Below are 15203 nucleotides of genomic sequence, written 5' to 3' on the forward strand. Positions count from 1 at the left end.
GGGCCCCTCCACAATTTAAAATGTTATGGCACTAATAACTTAGAAAACACTAATTGCAAACAAAAAAAAACCTTTTAATTCCAGGCTTTCCAGGGCCCCCCACCACCCTTGGGCCCTGGGTAGTCTGCCCCCCCTTTCCCCCCAGTGCTACGCCCGTACTCACAGCGTCTATATTTGCTCCATACAGCTTAAACGTTTCCACATAATGTCATTTATGTGGAAACGTTAATGACATTAACGTTCTCTGAACCAACACTGTGGGGACTAGGGCCGCAGATAACGATTATTTTCATTATTGATTAATCAGTCGATTATTTTCTCTATTAAACGATTAGTTGTTTGGTCCATAAAATGATGAAAAATGACGATCGTGTTGCCCCAAACCCGACATCATGTTTTGTTTTGTCCACAAACCAAAACATATTCAGTTTACTGTCATAGAGGAGCAAAGAAAACAGAAAAGATTCAAATTGAAATCAGAGAATTTTAAAATTTCCCCCCATATAAACTACTTGAACCGCTTAATCGATTATCAAAATAGTTGGCGATTAATTTATTACTAATCGATTAATTGACTAAGTGTTGCAGCTCTGGTGGGGACCTCTATCATATCTGTTATTAACATTATCAGCAGTGTATTAAAAGACAAGTCTAAAACACTGCGTAACCGCAACGCTCGTCAAGTTCCATATTGGTTTAACGTATCCACCTCAAATGGGCATATGTGGTCCTAGTTGAAATGGATGTATGGGCTACTACATGTCATCGGAAAGCCCAGGTGAACGGGTTGCACGAGCAAACCGCTGCTGCTTCTTCGTCTGCATTCGTTTCCTGACTGGATTCCTCACACGAAAACAAACAAACTGTCCTGAGGGAGCGCGTCGCCGTGCCCGACCTCCCTGAGCGCAGCGCACAGCGCAGCGCGCAGCGGAGCGCGGCCGTCGGCGCTGCGCTTCTGCGCCTCTGCGCCTCTGCGCTGCGCTGCTGTGCCTCTGCGGGTGCAGCAGGCAGTGCTGTTGGGTCGTGCAGGGAGCGCAGGGCGCACGGTGCGGCGCTGCCTCTCCCTATCGTCGGACAGGCGAACGGAGCAGACTGGGCCGACCCGGCCGCCTCTCGCCGCATCCACCCACCGACGCGAGCCGACGAGGGGGGTGGTCGAACGCGGGAGGAGAGGGGGCTGTCTGATGGGACCTGTGGCGAGCCCGCGGACCACTGACGCTACTCCCTCCTTCTGCGACTGAGCGCGAGTGGAGGTTCGTCCGCAGTACAGGAGCCGACAGAGCCGTTGGACGCCTAATGGGATTGGTCAACTGGCGCGGGTTGTGTGCGGATTACAGCACCTTCCCGGCAGCCTGTCGGAGAGCACGCTGCATGGTCGTGTTCGGCTGACGGATCGAGGAGAGATGTCAAATATCATCATCGACCGATGAGCCATCCGGAGCCGAGTTTCGTCCTGGGAACTACTGCAACACCAGACCCGCTGGTTCAGGCTGCACTTGGCTCACGTTTGAGGTAAGGCGAAGACTTCGAACACAGCAACACCGATTTGATTTCAAGAAAAAAAAAAAGAGAAGTCAATGTATCCTTACTGCAGCATCGGTCTTGTAACGTGTATCCTGTACAGAGGTTGCTTACAGGCTTTTCGTGCTGGTGTGTGAGGGGATAGCTGCACTGACATGAGCCGATGCAATATAGAACAAATCCACAAACCCAGAAATCAGTTCTTCCAGAATGTATTTTTTGTTGTATGGTTATTATTTTTTAAATGATCACTGGCGTTCGAGAGCGAATAGAGCAGGTTCCACTTGATAAACCAGAGACTGCTGCAGCCGCCTCTGTCTATTTAAAGATCCTATATTTTGATCAGAGTCTCAGCTGATAAAATACCTCAGCAGAGTAGAGGAGTCGTCCGAATCAGCCCCGGTTAGAGTTCTCTTTCATTATTTCACCTGTTTCACTCATCCAACACGAGAGGTTCATCCCACTACTCTTCTGCACTATTTTGACCTGTGATGTTTACATGATGTTGTGTGACAGATGTGTGTGTTGTCCCCGCTCTCTGCTCAGTACACTCAAGTCCTGCTCAGTGGGCAGCAAAGATGCATTGGTCTGCAAGCAGGTGCACGGCTGGTGTCCCACAGACTGAACGCCCTCACCATTTTCCCCCAAAGTGTGAAGTCGCTGGACTTTCATTAGAGCCCTCCTGTTTATTTTTAACCAGAGCTGTAAATCAGACCCAGGCAACAGGCAGAACCCAAATTGTATTCCCGTGCCTCATTTATTTCTGTAGGACAGTGTTTTATCCTGATTCTCTGTGTCTCTATATGGACAGGACCTCGCTGCCTATAGGTTCTCCGAGCACATCTATTGCAGAACAGGAGTTCAGCTACCTCGTGCGACAGCGTTGTCTTTTCAGACACAAACTGTTTCAGTCATTTAAAAAGCAAAAACAAAATTTAAATTTAAATCCAAAATATGTTTGGATTGTCATTGTCCGATAAGAACAGACATCTGAAGATGCCACCTTGGTCTCTTAGAAATGATAAAGAGCATGTTTCACTGTTGTGTTTAAATGTGTTGTTAAATAAATCAGGGTCATACATTAGTCAATGATAGGATTAATCTTTAGTTGCAGCTCTCCTCTACAAGTGAGCTATTTACAACCTCCAATGATTTCAATGAAATGATCTGAATTCAGCAGCCCCAATCCCCCCTCACTTTTCCTGATGACCTCGGCGTACTGTAGATCCCCGTATTGAACTGCTCAGTGTGAATTGTTGAAGTAGAAGAAGGACTTGATGGTTATTAAAATCGATCACAATTCTGTTAAAAATCAATTGATGAATGGCGGTCATTACTCATGCTGCTGCTCTTTCAGCACCTGGTATGACAGTAAATGGACGGCATGCAGACCACAACGGACCTCCGGTCACGACAGCGGGAACATGGCCTTTAGGTCATGGCCCCTGAATGTAGACAGAGCTGGAATGATCAATACCATCAACGTCACTGTGTGATTGAAAACCACAGCTCGATTGTTCCTTTAAACCGCTGCGGATGAGTTTCTGTGACATAATAGTGGCACTGTGTCTGCGATGCTTGGCATGAATCTGTGGACACTGTAGTTTAATATAGCCTGGTCAGTCATTAGAGTGCGAATCTCCACCAAGTCTGCCCATCTCTTACAATAGAAAAAAGGAAGCAGTCTGATCTTCTGCACCAAATGGTACAAATTCATAGATCTCAACTAGAGCCCGACCGATATTGATTTTTGGTGGGCCGATACCAATATCGATATGAGGGAGTCCGATACAGATATGTGTTTGAAAAAAAAAATTGGCCATGATCCCTTAGATGTGGTTATCAAACCATTATGAAAAAGAAATGTAAGTGAGGCTTGATATTTTACAGTTTAAACATAAACTTTATTATTAATAACTATAATGCACTGTAAATATTGAATCCTGTTTTTGTAAAATTTTCAGTTGAATATCAGAGGAGTTTTTTTCCCCACATGCAAGCTCAGCCATGGCTGCGAGGGGGAACTTGAAAGTGGCCCAGATATGAAGTGCTTTGTGTGGTGATGAGGTGGCCGGCAGAAGAGTGAGACGGGTTTGAATTCCTCCAGAGCTTATCTCTTCATCCTCTTGGCGACCTCTCGGGGACGTGCTGTGGATCGTATCCAACGGCCGCGGGCTTTGAAGATCGCCAGTGGAACTGACAGGAGTTGCAGTTTGCATGCTTGTGCGGGCCATTACAGCGAGATACCAGGGGTCCAGTAGGCGCTCCGTGTAGCTTGTGTGGTGCACTTGCTCCTGATACATCACCATCAGTAAGGGTTGTCAAGATCCTCATTACAGCTCTGACAAAAATAGCTTGGCATTAAATGCTCTGCTGTCTTCAGAGACATGCTGAAAGGTTCAGACTGACGTTCAAAAGCGGAATACAAGTTTCACATCCAGTGGCGATCAATTTCCTTTTTTTTTATTTACGCACATTTTAAATACAAAGACTACGCCTTCATTTATATTTCGCGATGATGCGTTTTCCTTTTCCTAAAAAGAAAAGACAAGGATCAGCTTTAGAACTGTGTTACGGTTACACAGATCCAAGGAGAGGGTCAGCCTTGCTGCATGCACATCTCAGCCAGATTTTCAGCTTATAGAAGGATTATTCTCAACTCTGGACCTCGACTGTAAGACGCGTCCAGATAATCATACTAGACAGGTGGTAAGATAATACAGGGAGGCAGACATCACAGAACTATTGGAAAACCCCAAAGCTAAACTTATAAACAAGTTTTATGTTACATGACTCAGACTCAGTGGACACAACACAGCCAACAAAATATATAGTATAAAAGTCCATCTACGGTATAATACATGCTGCAAGTTATAATAATGCTAGGTATTGTTTTTTTGTTGTCCATGGGTTTTTATCTTAATATGCAGCATGTGAAGAAAAACTTTCAGTCAGCAAAGACAGAGGGAAAGACAAATAGCAGTGTGTGTGTGTGTGTGTGTTCAAGCCAGATTGCAAGGGTGTCTGCTCTGCTTGTGTGTGTTTTCTTTGGAGATTTCTAGACTACATAATTATTGTGGTGTTAACTCGCAGTTTCTCAAACTTTCTTTGTCATTCCCCCAAAAATAATCCATGGTCCCCTCAATGTAAACGGAATCAACTACTTAAAAAAATACGTACTGTAGTAAAAAGCCAAGTCTAATGTCATTGCAATGAAACTATCTTGAATATGAGTTTTTATCTTTTTAAAAAAAAGATGAGAGCAAGATAAGCTCTGCCCCATTAGTCAAACTGCAATATTTTTTTAATAGTTTACGTTTACATTCAATTTACATTTGAGTTGAATCAGAGAAACATCTTCTAAGACTCTGTCCCCGAGCATGGATTATCACAACATTTATCTTTCGGCTGGAGGTCGGTCGTGTTCCCAGTTGTGGCATCAACTCTGGCTCCCCTCAGTCTGACCCAAACTCCGACTCACAGCTGTGTCTGTGTCTAACACTATCTGCTCAGAAGGCTTGACTCGGTGTGTGTGTGTGTGTGTGTGTGTAAGAGAGACAGAGAGAGAGAACGAAGATAGTGGAAGAGAGTGTGAAGGTGATTGAGAAAATGACAAAAGGAGAACGAGGAGCAGAAGATAAGGGGAAAACACTGAATAAAAAAGCACCATTCTCTGTGGTCCACCGCTCCACGGTCGACCTTGAGACAGTGCCAGTCGCTAAGATTAACACATCACCACTGTAATTGCTCACCTCGCGTCGCAAACCCCCTTGACCCTTTTTTCAGCTTGGTCCCCGCTTCACAAAAAGGCCTTTGTCGGTGTCAAACTGCTGGACTCTGTTTTCTGTACGTGCTGCGCCAACAGAGCTCCAACCTGGCAACACCCGTGCCTTTAAATAGAGAGATGCAGTTTACCAGCTCCACTCATAGGAAACCGGAGGAAAAAAAGGTCTCAGTGCCGCCTTTGGGGTGACCTTAATCTAAAGCTTCGTTTATAATCTTAAATGAGAGCTTTTTATATTTTTTTGTACTCCAATATATCAAAGAAAGCTGAATAATGTGGGAATAAAGTTAACAAATCATAATTTGTTTCCACTGATGAAGGCTGGGAAGCATTATCTAATGACAGCCAACATATAGAGGATTTAAAAAAATCTCTTTTGGGACAATGAAGTCGATTTTACAACCATGTATAAACCCTGTCCTACCTGTTCTGCAAGGAGCAGCAGCAGAAGCCCCGGTGTGGTTAGGAATCAAGGAGTGGAGCCCCCACTGGGTCTGTGGGTCTGTGCAGTCAAGACATCAGGGGCTTGAGATCCTCGGTTTAGCACGCTAGGCCCTAATTGGGGTGTCACACTCGCAAGAGAAATTTGTCAGGTTTCTGTGAATTGAACTACGGGGACAAATCCAGATGTCAATCCCTCTGTTCTTCCCCAAACCACCCATCTACCACTGTGATTATCACAGACTAAAAGGATCCCTGAGCTCTTAAACAGATAAACTATTTGCCTCTGGAAATATGTCATTAAAGGGTAAATAGTAGCATGTTCTCCTGATAGTTTCGTGCTCAGTAATTGGATCTGCTGGGATTTCATGTGAAAGATGTGCTACACTCTACAAGAATTGTCTATTTATACACAGTGAACGTAAGGGCTCATTATTCTTACACTCGGCCATACGTTGTTCCATTCATTTCGAACAGCAAACAGGACGAGCTCCTGAGTTCTTATCTCCCCTTCATCGACTTTTCTCAACCCGGCAGTAAGCAGAGCGCAGACAGGAGCTCCTCCGCGGGGCCAATATTCTCCATCTGTCAGTGAAGCCGCCCAGGCTGGCGGAGGATGTTAGGAACGATTACATCGATTAAATGGAGCACACCTGGACAACCACGAGCCTGTCGCCACGCCGTGTCGGCCCTCATCACCTCAGCTCGCTCTGTGCAGATGTCTTTGCCCAGGTTGCTTAGGGACAGGATGACTCAGCTCGAGCGCCCACTCAGCGCTCCGCTGACTCGCTGTTCAACACTCTCCTCAGTCAACCGCAGCAACCCGAGCACGGCCTGTTAGAATGAGGCCAAAACACAGGCTGCATTATTTTTGCGATATTGTGGTTCCCAACCTTTTTTGTGTGTGTGTGTGTGTGTGTGTGTGTGTCATCCCACTGCAGCACTCCCAGACACCTCTTCATTGTAGATGAGGGGACTTCATGCAGCTGTTCGATAATGTTTCACCACAAAGAATACAGAGAGGGGGCGGTTGTGGATCTGTAGCTCCTGTAAATCCATACAAGACATCATGGAATTGTTGATGATTGTTTGTTTTCTGTCAAGTTTCCATTGGCACCTTGGCATATGAACCATTTATCCATTACTTTAAGCTTTTCAACAAGATTTTTTATACTCAATTTTCAAGGTGTGTCACAAGAGCTATATTAGAGATTATCATCATGTTTATATATATATATTTATGTATTATGCATTTTATATGTGTGGTTTTATCAAATCATTTCTGTTTGTTAAATGATCTCCTCCATCTTTCCCCTGAGCTGGAAGTCACTGTTCTCACGCTCTATTCGAATCACTGTGTGCTGAGGAGCTAAACTCTGACTCTGTCTCCTTCTGTGAGTGCACTCTGGGTTGAGTATGTTTTCCACTTATCATCACTGCTGTCTATTCATGCAGATAGTTTCAGTTTTGTCTGCTGACGGTTTTGAATATCTGCCTGTGAGATTTCTGCCTCCTCCGCCCCGATACAACTAAGTGGGACGGATTTTGTTTGTGGTTCTGTGCTCACAGTGTTGAAAACTGCCATTTGAAAAATTCAACAGTAACATGTCTTTCCATAAACTATGGCCTAGTTACTCTGGAGAAGAGACTTCACTGAGAGATTCCCTCTACCAATGTAAGCGTTCATTTGAGTTTCAGAGGCACAAACTCAAAACCCGAGCACTTGACATCAAAACTATCTGCATGGCAGGATGCCAGTTGAGGGACGTGTGAAATTATGGAAGGAAGTGACGTGACCGTTGAAATAAATGTAACCACATGCGAACTGAAGCAAGGTGCACGACTGCATGTTACTGTCACGTTTCTCTGTTATTTCAGAGATTTCTGTGTCTGTATCTCACACACACCCACACACACACATGCTCACGGGCATAAGCTCATGCACACAGGCCTTCCTCTTTCTCCCTTTTTGCTTCAGAGATCTTATTTTATGTTGCATCAGAGCAACAGTGAAATGCCGCTATATGTGCTGGTCATATTTTATTCATCTTAGGAGAGGATGCGGCACTGAGGCTCGCACCGTCCTGTGAGCCCAGAGCAGGCAGCTGTCAGAAAACCTGAATCCCCAGATACTCTGCCTATTTCTACTTCTACACACACGATCACACCACACACACACACACACACACACACACACACACACACAGATGCACAGACGTGTAGGCACATGAAATTGCATTGCTCCCATGTGTGCACATGTACATGTAGCCTTTCCATTATTGCAAAAATGACCTTTCTCAATTTCCATTGACTTTTAGGTTCATGATGTAACTGTTGACATCAGTTTTGACACAGTATGGTCACATTGTCTAAAATTGTAATATCACAGTGAGAGTATTCGAAATATATTTGAGCAAATTTAGATTAGCGTAAATTTTCAGAAAGATATAGTCATTAAAAACATAGTCCTTGTCCATTGTTAAACATTCTGCTATCATTGTATTATAAATCAATTCAATAAGAAATAAATGACATACAAATACAATTCCTTAAATAAACACAAACATACATATTACAAATATACATGTGTTAAGTAAGTAATCATATACACTTTACCCTTACACATCAAGATTTGGCTTAAAACCGGCTTAATTTGAAATACATATGACTTTATTTAATAAGTAAATTATAACAGAGGTAAAAAAGAATCCATCTTAGGTTATGAGTAGATTTATAGTAGCACAGATTCAAACTATTTTAATTCACGAGGAGAGACATATGATCAACAGCAACATTTGAATAAAAATAGGATATATGAGCAACGAGGGCTGTAATGATGTTCACATTTAATCCGAGGGGATATGTTGACAGCAGGCCTCTGGTGCTGCCCGACCTTTACAGGCAGATTTGTGTGATGCTGATGTGGCCCATGGTTCACTAGGCATTTTGCAAGGCATGCTTACAGAGCATCCAGCTACATACACACCCATGTTCCTCAAATGAATTCATCCACACCAGTGCACCCAGCTCACCGCCCTGCGTGATTGTGCACATTGACCAGCTCATCAAAAACACCTAAATAGCTTGTGTACAACAACAGTCGGCGTGACGAACAAGCTGACTGTTGTCGTGGGATCCTCAACAAAGTCAGCGTTTCTCCGGTGTTGTTCACTGCCGTTCAGATGATCTCTTGTGATAAAGTTCTTTCTCTTGTACTCGTTGTGTTCATTCACTTCACTGAGCGACAACTTCCCAGACATGGGTTATACAGGCAATATACAGTAGAGCTGCATACTAACAGCAGGAGATTATTTTCCAGTACAGTGCATTATGGTATGGCATCTCTCAGTATCTCAACCCCCCCCCCCCCCCCCCCCCCCCCCAAAAAGGACATTTGTAGTACCCATTTATAACTGCTGTGAAAGTGTCTGAAGGTGGATTATTTTGTATTCAAATCAGCCTTCAATCCAAAATTACCAACATTCAGATTTCTGGAATTCATTAGGTAACAGTGTAATCAACTGGAAAATAACCAAGTACATTCACTCATGCGCTGTGCTTGACTACAGCTTTTAGGTATTTAAATTGACTAATACTTCTACTACATGTCAGAGGGATTCTTCTACTTTTCATTCTTCTACATTTACCTCCCAGCCAAGAAAAAATGTAATCAATGAAATTATATGATAATATAACATAAAGCATGATCATCACCTTTACCAGCAATACTTTTTTCTATCAATATTTCAATACTTAAACTACCAACAACTTTTTTAAAATTTTCATACAAAATCTCATCTACTGAATAAATCTGATGACCCTTATGTTTTTCTGGAATAAACCAAGTATCTTCTGTTAAATGTCTCATGCTGAGACAGCAGCTTGCAGTTTCAGGATCTTGTGTTGTCTGAAGTGATCCCAGCGTGTGGTCGCCCCTTTTTCTCCAGACAACATCTTTAGTAGCCTCTCTAATCTAATCCTCTCTTTCCCCAGCTTTGTTGCACACTTGCTGAGCTCTAGTATATAAATTGCTCAAACTCTCAAATGTTAAACTGGTTGGCAATAAGCTGAGAACCACAAGGAATTGACAAGACAGAGGGCTAATGATTTTTCCAGCTTTCTGCTGCGTAGGATTCACCTCTGATACCACACGGAGTAAGGAAAAGGACTTCAGCAAGAGGAAAGTGAGATGTTGTCAATAGTGATCACTACACAAACGCAACCATGTCTTCACATTTGAAGTAATGGCTGGTTCTTTTTTTTTTTGCTCTTGTCTTCTCTCTCCCACTGCTGAAGGTCAGGGAGAAGGGTTAGCAGCAGAAAAATGATGCTGGAGGATTCAGCTTCTTGCATGAGGACCCTTGAGCAGAGTGGGTGCTTGCAGAAACAGGAGCTTAAATGCATGTCCTAGAGAAGTGGCTCTTTCTCCCCTCGCACTCGGCTGTTTTTGTCTCCTTCCTCAGCCCATGAGACCAGAAGAAGCCGTTTGATACTGAAGGACAGCTGTGCCCTCAGCTTTTCTGAGAATATCTCACCCCAATAGTAGCACTGATTCGACTTGATTATGGAAAGATATTAAGTCGCATTAAGTGCGAAATAAAGATACTTGTTTTAGGAAATCACTCCTAACCATTTGGTCTAAATTAGTGATGTTGATCAAAACCCAGTGTTAAATATTTGTGATCTGTGGATCAGTATTTTAAAAGCAACTTCTGGGACGTATTCTTATTTACATCATTCCCAGATAGACATGAAAAGATTGCAACAAGTCCTCCGACTCACACGACCAACCATGTTGTTTGAGTTAAAAATGACCAAATGGACCGTTTCAGGAGGTACGCCACAAATACTTTTCGCCTCAGAGCATCGTGGGCTTTATTTGCTTTTCCAACGCATGGTTGATGAACTTATAACGGTAAGGGTGATGGTGACATGGCAGGGAATCAACACGATTACAGAATATAAGCAAATCCATTTGAATACACTCATTTGACTGATTTAACAGGTCTTTTTTCACCAAAAAACTTGCTCATTGTAAAGTCAATGTTCTGCTGGCAGGAACTCCATTGTTTGCATTGTCACTACAGGTTTTTCCATTAACATTATACATAGTATTCTATCAACAAACAAAAAAAACCTGGTTAACGGTGATTGTGGAGAAAATGATGGAATCAGGATGCGGTTGAACAGGTTTCATAGGGAGTTATCTGCTGTGGATCTGTTTCTTTGTGAGCAACAGCTGTCATTGAGACTCTGCACACAGGTTTCTGGAGTCATATCACAGTCTGGCTGCCAGGTTTGTCGCAACCTTTGCTCTATACCAAAACCCGTGCTAACTGGGTCTGGCAACCTGCACTGTAGCCTGAGACAGGAGATGGATTAGGAAACAGGAATAGTAATGTCACAAAGGAAGCTACTCACCCAACATTTCTGTCGTATGGATTGAACGGATGTGACAGTGTGTGTTCATCTGAGAGTTTTTTTGCGAAGTGTATTTACAAAAATGTAGGAACTGTTTCTTTGTGGTCTCTGTGAACGATGTCACATTTTCAGATTTGCAGATGCATAGTACTTTGCATCTGCTGACATGATAAAGTGTCACATGAAGATAATAGAATTATTTAATCTTCAGACCTCTCGTTTGAACAAAATCGTGGTTAAAGCTCACGAGTTACAAATACTGAGTCACATTAATATTAAATATATTCAATAGTAAGCAGTTCCAAATATAACTGAGCCACACACCCACTTCTTTGGTGCTGCGGAGAGCACTGACTCGGTGAATGTAGGTTTTGTCATTGTCCAACATGGAAAAAAAAAGTGCCTTGTTCTCAGTTAATAAATAACTGTATTTCTTAGTTGCCTCTTGTTAAGATATGTTTGCCTGTGTTGCGTAGTTTCACTTAATGATGTGGTGTTGAAAGTTGCCTCAAGTTCCATACTGAGGCATTTCCTATTTCCCTCCATCCTTCCTCCTCCTCACCATCTAAACATCGAAACCCCCTACAATCCCCTTTTAAGTCTATTCAAGCAGAGAGGACTGCGATCCACAGCAGAACTCAGCTGGGGGAATTTGCTTTTAATTAAAACGGAGAGATCCTCTGCGCTTCGTGAAGGTGGGAGAGGGAAAGGAGAAAAAGCTCTTTCAAAAGAAAAACTGAACTGCAGATATTCTGCAAGGCCCTGAATGAGGAGCTTTGTTAAAGGGATAGTGGAAGGCATCATTTGATCTCCCATTGACAGCACCTCTCCGCTGCAGAATAATTACTTCTTTTATGAAGCCATTAGAGAGGACCGATTCAAGTGATTGTTTTTCAGATGTCCATATGTGGCCAACTGGGACTGGGAGCTACTGAGGCCGAAACTCACACAACAGGAATCTGGGATATTTCTGTCTCTTTTGTGCTTTACGGTGCATCATTAGTATCAGGATTGTTATTCCTGTTGGCATCGAAGTTGCTTTCTGTTCCCAAAATTGGCCTATTGTCTTTTTTCCCCATTTCATTCTCTTCCCCAATCCTTCAGATTTGCAAAGACATTCAGTGTTGTATTTTACAAGTAATACAACCGGTGCTCGTCCAGATTTTGTAAAATTGATTTGTCCGGTCTTTGTCTTGTTGCTCATGCCTAATTAAAGTGTGCCGCCTTGTGTCCACAATCACACTGGCTGCATTATTCCTTCACTCCCATTTCCCGTGTCAGTTGCTTATTGTGTGCACTGGTAGAGATGTCCATGATCATCAGGCACTCCATTACAATGCTGCAGCTTAACACTACTGCGCACCAGTAAAAGAAGAGGATTACATTATATTTAGACCCTTTAATTTACCTAGTCTCTTTCAGAGTAAAAGGTTACCATCGAGCTTAATGGACCATGGAGTATTATCAGGATTACAATGAGCTTTTCCCTGCCATCCTGGGCTTCATTTTGAAGCTTCATAGGTTGTGTTTAAAACGCTTCCTGTGATTGGTCTGGTCAGTCTCTCCAATGTCAAACGGGTTGGTATCTGTAATTACCCCCAGGCATTTGGATGGTGTAACCAACATGACTCAATAACTGCAGTCATTTCATGACCGCAACAACATCAACAACAACAACAACAACAACAACCCAGACTCCTAAAAATTATTTTTCATAACAACTACATGCAATTCCTGCTGTATGTCAAGCTGACTGTGAGACAGTTAAGAGTTAAACTTGTCTGTGTTCATATTGTGGACTCATAACATAAAACTGTGATTGTTTGGAAACTAACTCAGTTACATCTTGGCAGCGTCTGTACTACAATTTCTCATAACTGATTCACCCCAGACATTGACGTATCTGTCTAATAATCAACCAATAATATTGGCCATACTAATGTTTTTGTTGTGATCTAGTTTTGTAGATGTGCCAACCTAGGGAGTGAATGTGATAAGCCTCCTTGAACAGCTTTGTTATTCATGTGTGGTGACCTTTTCTAAAATAGAGATATAAAAACAGATGAATGCAGATATGTAGTATTCCTGTAGTTCCCGTTGTATGAATTCTGCAATCACTTCTCCTTCCCTTGTTTGGTTCCTCAGCTGCTGAAGGGATTAAAAATATCTGGCACCAACAATATTTTGACTGTGTAGGGGTGCTGTGCTGGAAACTTTTGATGGACTGAGAGTATAAAACACCTTTTTTTTTTTCTTTCTTTTTTTTTTTACAATTTACACAAAATCTACCATGGTCAGACCATTTTGTATTGGAAAAGTATGTCTGTGAGCTATGTTTTTACAGCTGCCTGAAGGGATATTTTGTCAGAACTGACAGGATTTGTTGCTAGGCAGTTAAAATAGAGCCTCTCAGTTATCCTATTCTTATACTTACATGGACCTATGTGTCTGAAATAGAAGTAAATTGTGTTTGCTAATTTGCGAAAAAAAAAGCCACCGTTTAAATTAAACTAAACTGAACTAAGGTTTGTTAAACACTTTAGTGGCCAAGCTTGAGAAGTTTTGTGACATTAAACCACAGACATTATCTAAAAATTAATCTGAAATGAATCGTATCATTGAGAATCCCTGCAGATCAGTAATAAGAGGTTCATTAAAGGAGAGTAGAGATTTCTTATTATCCACCAAACTGCAGCACAGATTTGTTTTCTTTTATCATATGTTATGTTGTACATTTTTAAGACACCCTGACAGATTACAGACAGAATTCATTCTCATAACAGATACCCTACTGAAAGGTAGCATACCGTAAACGATAATGCTTTGTAATGGAAAACTTAATCTAAGGGTCTGTCAAGTGGCACTTTTAATTTTCAACACTAAGGCAGAGAGGTGTGTTGTCTGTGATGAATGATTCATAGTCGCGTTGATGGGTTGGGAGTAAGTAAGTCAGGAGTTTTAAAACTGCTTCCCTATAGCTTCATATAATCCGTGACTGTTCAGAGATTCTTGGAAACATCTTTGCTGATGAGCTTCCTTTTGAGTGGACATGGATAATTAAGTATATAGGGCAATGAGCCAATCACTAATGCGGGCACACACCCAGATCAGACACAGATTTAATTAGAATGGCTGACATGAAAATGGAATGCCAGAGCTGTGGCGCGTAAAGTGGTAACTTTTGCCAAAAATTAAGCAAAGAAAACAGCTTTCATGTTCCCACTCCAGTTCTCAGGGGTCGTGCACTCCTCAGAGTTGGCTTCTGCGCTGAAATGGCCACTTGAATCTTCTCTGAGGAGCAACAGAAGTTTGGCATCTAACTGTTTTATTTGAGCTTTCTCTTTTTTTTTTATATTTGAGCAACAGTCGTTTTCTGGACTGCAGATGTTATTCAATACATTTCATATTTTTATGTTTGAGTGTTAAATACATTTGTATGTATTCAGTCCTTATTCAGAGATGCTCTCCACAACCCGGCTGCCTTCTGGAGGTTGTCCCTTCCTCTGTAATGAGGCATCAGGCAACTTTGCAAGTAGGATGGCGTGTAACAGTCTGTGTAAACTTGAACACAAGCGTGGTCTGGAATGTGATCTTTAGTTTGATTTGATTTGACAAACATGGCTAATGTGCACAGGCAGGTCAAACACACCAGGAGAGCGGAAAGACAGGCTCCAGGGTGAGGGGAGGGTCAGGGCTGCTGCGGCTAATGCTGTTAACCCTTCTGCTGCTGAACAACCGAGGACATCCTACAGTACATGTCACAGTACAGTACAGTACAGTAACAGGATGGGACTAAAAGTCGACTGCATGTGCACTTAACACAAACAAAAAGATAGACAAAAGGACAAGGACAAGTGCCCCAGATAACCTCTTCTTCCTGCCACTGTTACTGACTGTTTCTATCACACTAATGTCCAGAACATTCAATGACCATCAGCGCTGATTCTTCCATGAACTAAACACAACCTCGCTGACATTTCACTACTATGCTGTTGGTTTCCTGTATTTTAACCACTGTGAAAACACAGCAAGCAAA

At 42.4% G+C, this 15203-nt stretch overlaps 1 protein-coding gene across 1 annotated transcript in view; it reads left to right on the forward strand.

Moving 5' to 3' along the window:
• The first annotated feature begins 999 nt into the window (after positions 1-999).
• wscd2 (WSC domain containing 2) overlaps positions 1000-15203 on the forward strand; it is a 32860-nt gene continuing 18656 nt past the window's right edge. The window contains exon 1 of the mRNA XM_035641227.2: positions 1000-1512. The gene's annotated coding sequence lies outside the window, so the exon portion shown is untranslated. The remainder of the gene's footprint in view (positions 1513-15203) is intronic.

This window comes from Scophthalmus maximus, chromosome 19 (assembly GCF_022379125.1).
Source record: "Scophthalmus maximus strain ysfricsl-2021 chromosome 19, ASM2237912v1, whole genome shotgun sequence".
Taxonomy (NCBI): domain Eukaryota; kingdom Metazoa; phylum Chordata; class Actinopteri; order Pleuronectiformes; family Scophthalmidae; genus Scophthalmus; species Scophthalmus maximus.